This window comes from Artibeus jamaicensis, unplaced genomic scaffold (genome assembly GCF_021234435.1).
Source record: "Artibeus jamaicensis isolate MK-2021 breed Jamaican fruit bat unplaced genomic scaffold, CSHL_Jam_final contig_1044, whole genome shotgun sequence".
Classification (NCBI taxonomy): domain Eukaryota; kingdom Metazoa; phylum Chordata; class Mammalia; order Chiroptera; family Phyllostomidae; genus Artibeus; species Artibeus jamaicensis.
Window position 1 is genome coordinate 1,016,070 of NW_026521208.1, and position 6,000 is coordinate 1,022,069.

Consider the following 6,000-nt stretch of genomic DNA (forward strand, 5'->3'; position numbering starts at 1 on the left):
AATTACAAATTCTTACACAGTGGGATAATTAGTGAAAGCAAAACTAACACCGTTCTTTTTCTACAGAATTTCTTTAACACATAGTTATGGCACCATATCAGCATGTAACACTGTAAAGGAAGTTCCAAAGAGTGCAAAAATAATACCGATTCTTCTACCGCAGCAAAAGATCAAAGATTTATTTTCTTCAGTGGATAAAATGGCGGGTTTCTGAAATGGGGGACCCCAGGCACAACAGAAAGTGGGAGTGCTATACTGAAGACAGTTCGGTTATGTGAAAGTAGGCATACATGATAATCCCTAGTGCTCTTCTCTTAATCCCCTCCTAGAATTCACAAGCCAATGTCTCATCCTTAGAACATGAGAGCAGAAGGTTCTTGCTGGAGACGCTGGCCGATCAGGGAAGTTCATGTTTGAGAGGCTTAACCCATACACTCAATGGGCCAGCTCATAATTTTCTCATTCTTAAATAAGGACAACTCAGAGAGTTGGCAGATAACAGAGGAAAGCAGCTTACATTGAAAAAATATTTCCCTGACTGGTGTGGCTCAGTGGGTTGGGCATTGCCCTACAAACCAAAAAGTCTCTGGGTCGATTCCCAGGCGGGGCACACGCCTGGGTTGGGAGCCAGCACCGTGGTTGGGGGCATGCAGAAAGCAACCTATCAGTGTTTCTCTCTCACATCAATGTCTCTCTCCTCTTTCTTCCTCCATTCCCCTCTGTGTAAAATAAATAAATCCAACTTTTAAAATAAATTAAAGATAGATTAAACAAATGAAGAAGGGGAAGAAGAAAATTGAGGGAACAGAGACAATACACAGAGAAGATGATTTTGACAAAACGCCATCATGAATATCCTTACAGAGCGAAAGAAGGTCTAATAACCATGAAGAAAGAACATATGCAGTTGAAAATGGTCATGCAGGACACAAAGAGCTTCTCAAAATTAAAAAAATATGAGATCGGAAAATAACTCAACAGAAAGTGCTGAAAATTTTAATTTTCCAGAAAGCAGAATTTTAAAAAAACAAATGAAAAATAGGAGAAATAAGTAAATGCCTAAGAGAACAAGCAGGCACATTACCTGCATAACAGAAGTGTCAGAAATAGACAAGACAGCAAATGAAGGGAAAGAAGGATGATCAAGGCAGTAAACAAAAGAATTTTCTTAGAGCTGATACACATGAGTTCTGAAGCCCAGTGAGTCAGGTCCAATGAGCGCTTGAAAAATGGGCAAAATTTGGCTCTCACACGTTAAATTATTAAGCTGTACCAGAATAGCAGAAGCAAAAAAAGACAAAGTCCTAGATCCTGCTTGAACCTCGGTGCCCAGTAAGTAGCCATGACCCGCCTGCAGCAGCTGAGAACTCGAGGTACAGCCAGTCAAAACCGAGACATGCTGTCGGTGTGGATTTCACAGATTTAGAAGACTTACTGTGGATGAGAAAATAAGGATTGTAAAATGTGTTATGAAAAGGTTTTTTAGGATTACTTGTTAAATGCTAATATTCTTGATATATTAGATTAAATATTAGAGTTAATTTCACCTATTTTAAATGGTGCTACTAAAATTTTTAAAATTATGTATGTGGCTACTATTTGTGGGTCGCTTTAAATTATTGGACAGTGTTGTCCTGGAGAAATTAGAAATAAAAAATCACAAAGGATCCGGAAGCAGATGGGTTCTGCATGACACAGGAAGCTAGATGACAAAAATGTGAAGGAAAATGGTTTCCAATTTATAATTGGAAAACCAACCTATAATTCCATACTCAGGCAAATTATTGAGTTTGAAAAGATATTCTTAGAAATGTGAGTTCTCAAAAACTTCATTCCAATGCACCCTATCTTGGAAAATACTAGAAACTATTTTCTATCACAACAAGGAAGTAATCTAAGAATAAGGAAGGTATAGAATTGAAACAATTAGGAAAGACAATACAAAGGAGAGGAAAAAAGGAATTTGTAGGGGGGGGCAAAGACTTAGCGAGCAACCAATTCATAAGGAAACACCTCAAATGACCCCGGGAGATATTCTTTAAGAAGGTGAATATGCAAATATAAGAATATGCATTTGTTATTTGCTGAGAAGAGTTACAGGACTGGCAGAAAATTTAGGGTTGGATTAGTGGTTATTACCTATAAAATTAAACAGCTGTACAATCATTACATCCAGGAAAAACAATGAGCTGTATAGTGAACTCAAGTAGTCATAGTTTATTGCATAGCTCAGCTGAGAATAGTGTTTGCCTAGTCCTATAAATGCACATGTTGAATATTGATCTATTTTAAATTATAACTATTACATAGAGAAATGAGGGAGAGGCAAGTATAGAGAGGTAGATGAGGAAATGAAGCTTTATCTCCATCTTCTGTGATGGATATTCTTTTGAAAAAATTAAAACAGAATAATCAAGATTCATAAGCATGTTCTTAAATCAAAGTATTTTTTTTTAAATGCCACCTTTGAAAGGATAGAATCTGGTTGCCTACGGAGAGAAGAAATTAGGGCCAAGGGAATTTGGTCAGGGAAATATCTAGTTTGCATACCAATATTATGGAAATGCTTACTTTTAAAAAACAGGCATATATAATTTGGATAAAAATAAAATTTACATTTGAGACAAAAAATGAGGATTGGGGTCACCTGAGGACTAATCATGTCCAAGCTCTGCGTGCAGTTCTAATGACCCACAGGCTGGAAAAGGCCCGGTGTGCCATTTGTCAAGGAGGACAGTGGCGTGTATTTCAGACAGATGTGAAATAAATTAATGAGTCCACAGTTCTGGTGGAAGGAAGTAATGAGTTGCCCTTTAAGACTTGGGCTGGACTATCCTTTGCATCTAGGTAGCTGGAACTATACCAACAGTGTGGGTAAAAAGAAATGAGCCACCAGTAATCAAAGCCCAAAGTTCAGAGAGTTTTGATCAGTTCATGGACAAGGCGCTCTCCTCCAAGTGCGTGGTTTTTTGTTTCTCTGGTTTTTATTTTAGTATTTCAAATAAAACTGCATAAAATAGAGAGCAATGCAGAGTCTCAGAAAGCAACCTTCATCTATCAAATTGAAAGAATACGCATTTGTGTCTGTTGAGGAGAAACTATTCATGCATCATAAAATCTCTCTTTGTAATGTGACAGTTTCTTGGTAACTAATGAAGCAGCAATTTCCTTTAAGGTTAATTATTTAGGAACTATGCATCTTCTCAGTGATTTTGGTACTATCTCAAATAAATAAGTTTAGTTTTAGTGACTTAGTTGCTGTGAATATAAGGAGAAGTTCTTTCAGATCATTAGGAAACAATTTAATAAGTTTTGGTTTTAAAGGGAGAAAATTTGATATCTTGGTCGGGAGCATGAGGCAAAGGGTGTGGGCTGAATCCACGGACAGGTCCCTCTTCATCTACTTCACACTCAGCCAGTTACTTCAGGGGGAAAATGGAAGAATATAAATAGATCAGCAGAAATATATCAATATTCTTTATGGATCTGGGATGTTCTGTAGAAAGCGTGTTCCTATGCAAATGAGGACAGCTCTCTGAGGTCGCTGTTATTGTCTTGAGTGACTGGTTCTGTCAATTCAGCAAAACTTGGGGCCTACATATAAATTCCACTTTGTAGGACCTGGCCCACTGGTATTTTTGCAAAGCTATTTCTTTTTGCATCCTATTAAGCTTAAATTTGTTTACATATAAAGTCGATACTTTAGCACATTAAGGCGTTTTGTTTTTTTTTTTAAAGAGAAAGTAAGATCTATTCATTGCATTATATTTAGAGAACAAACCCTGGCTGCCTTTCCATATAGAAAGTGGCCAAGGCTTTCTCCTTCAGAGGCAGCACAGAGAGTATAGATGCCTCCCCTGCTTGTATGGTGTTTCCTAAATATTCAGTGACGTTTCTATGGAGGAGACTCTGCTCTGATCACCGCACACGGGAATGACTGGTGACAATGGAATCAAGCTGGCTTGCTGTGCAATCCTGGACACAACACTTCACCTTGCTAGGTTTTTAAGAAACTTAACTGCCCTGGCTGCAGCTCAGCGGACTGAGCGCGGGCCTGTGAACCAAAGGATCGTGGTTTGATTCTCAGTCAGGGCACATGCCTGGGTTGCAGGCCAGTTCCCAGCAAGGGACGCACAAGAGGCAACCACACATTGATATTTCTCTCTCTCTCTTTCCTTCTCCTCTAAAGATAAATAAAATTTTAAAAAAAGAAACTTAAAAGTCACAGATAGAAAAATACATTTTCAAAAATACATTTCACAAATTATTTGTGTTAAGAATATATCTGAAACTCTTACAACTCAATACGATGAGCAAAAACAAAAACAATTAAAAATGTGCGAAGCGTTTGAACAGGTGCTTCACCAAAGACCCGCGAATGGCTGCGAAGCACATGAGAAGACGTTACGTGTCATTGGTCGGTATGGAGACTCAAGTCAACTGCATGATCACTCACTACATACCAGGGCTCCACAGGAATGATAGAAAGCAAGGAAAAATCAGAAATTACTTGATCCTCCACCTGTCCTTCAGCAGTTCTGTTCTCCCCAGAATCGAATTCTGCCAGTGTTCTGTAGGCAGGGCAACCTCGCTCAGATGCAGTCTCGGAGTTTTCCTGGCGAGGGAGGTTGGGCCTGGCTTCTCAGTGCAAACACACACACACACACACACACACACACGCACACGCACACGCACACGCACACACAGATGGGTTTTCTGGCAGCATGACTAGCAAACAAGGATCCTTCGGTTCATTTACAGAACTGGTTGTAGAGAACTGACCAGAATCCAATGACTTACTGTCTCTAGGGAAATAAAAAGTGTCGACCACTGAGGGTTTTCTTTTTTTCTAAAAACAGTGGACAGTAGAAAAAATGACAAAGCTATGGTATGAGGATAGTTCTGTGTAAGAAACAATCGGTGGAAGCCAAACCGACGGCAGGGAAATCAGTTAAGGAAGACCGCCCTGTACGGCGCTGTCTGGTTCAGAGAACACACCCTCTGTGAATTGGCCTGACCCAACCTGATCCATCCATGCAGCTGGTGTTCAGCAGCTCTGGCCCTTCCACTCTTTCAAGTCCCTTTGTCCCTTGGGGAGAGTCCATCTTTGTCCACAGTGTGGGTGTGTGGCACTTCGTGCCCTCGGGCCCCAGTTCCTTGCGCTTTTGCCCTCCCTCCAAATGGGGGATTCACGTGTGCTGTCTTTGACACTTCTGTATGAAGGAGTTAAAAACCATTGCCTCAACTCCATTCTATGACATCTATTTTTGTAAGTAAGATACGTGTTTCTGTTAAAGAGCTTTCGCTCAGCAGTGAGCAGCTGAGTTGAGCAGAGGGAATTTGAAAGATGAGACAAAGGGCACTTCCATGCACCCAACACTAGACTTCAGAGAGAGCTTGTTTTCTATGAAGAAGGCCAGCATGGGATGTTTATCCTCTGAAAAGCAAAACAAGAAAATATGGGATGATATAAAATGCACTCATGCACACACATCCATACGTACACTGAACAGCTGATCTTCCAGCTGGTTTGCACAGAGACTTACATTTAGTAAATTACTTCGTTCTTTGGGTCTCAGAAAACTATCGTGGTCGGGAGGCAAGAGACTCGGATGAGACTCTGACTTTCACTGGGCGCCCGATTTGGATTGGTGTGTTCAATGCCAGCGTCCACTCCTCTAAACTGAACTGCCGGATGGATTCTCAAGTTTGAAACGTGTCTTACATGTTGCAGCAGCAAATGGTACTTTGAGGCAGACACTCCTGAAGCCCTGGACCTGCGGAAACAGGGTCCAAGCCCTTGCTTTGCGACATGAACCCTTCGACGATTTTGTCACCAGAGCTCTCCAGGCTGAGCGGAAAAGGAGTAGCCGGCACGCTGCTCACAGAACAGGGCCCACTGTGGGGCGCACAGTGACGACGGGACGTACAAAAAAGAATACTATTCAACTGCAAATAAAAAACACCGCGGAAACAGATTTAAGAGAATTTTATCATAAA